This window comes from Impatiens glandulifera, unplaced genomic scaffold (genome assembly GCF_907164915.1).
Source record: "Impatiens glandulifera unplaced genomic scaffold, dImpGla2.1, whole genome shotgun sequence".
NCBI lineage: Eukaryota > Viridiplantae > Streptophyta > Magnoliopsida > Ericales > Balsaminaceae > Impatiens > Impatiens glandulifera.
Genome location: NW_025919153.1, coordinates 70,732 through 71,436, shown reverse-complemented (window position 1 = coordinate 71,436; position 705 = coordinate 70,732).

Sequence of the window (705 nt, the reverse complement as noted above, 5' to 3'; positions counted from 1 at the left end):
ACCATTAATTGGAGAAGACCTGAACTCCGATTTGCTCTTGCGATTGGAGGGACGATTGAATTCTTCATAGACATTCATTGGAGAAAACTCCTACTCCGATCTGCTCTCACAGTCGGGGAAGCGATTGTTTTCTTCATTGTCGTTCAACGGAGAAAACCCCTACTCCGATCTGCTCTCGTAGTCGGGGAGGAGATTATTTTCTTCGCTACCATTAATTGGAGAAGACCCAAACTCTTATCTTCTCTTGCAGTTGGAGGGGCGATGGACTTCTTCATAGTCATTCATTAGAGAAAACCCCTGCTCCGATCTGCTCTCGCAGTCGGGGAGGTGATTGTTTTCTTCATTGTCGTTCAACAGAGAAAACCCATGCTCCGGTCTGCTCTCGCAACCGGGGTGGTGATTGTTTTCTTCGCTTCTATTCATTGGAGAAAACCCTGCTTCGATCTGCTCTCGCAATTGGGGAGGCGATTGTGTTCTCCATCACCAATCGTCGCGAATGTCATCGTTTCGGTGTTCACGAAAGCAAAAACAAAAAAAAAAAACAAAAAAAAAAAACAAAAATAAAATAAAAATAAAATAAAAATAAAAAACGAAAAAATTTCTTATGGATGTTTGAAGCCACAAGGATCCTCCACGGATTTTGGCATGTTGTCTTCTTCATCGAGACTATCTAGGACTCGATGATTTCAATCCTTTGAAGACAAA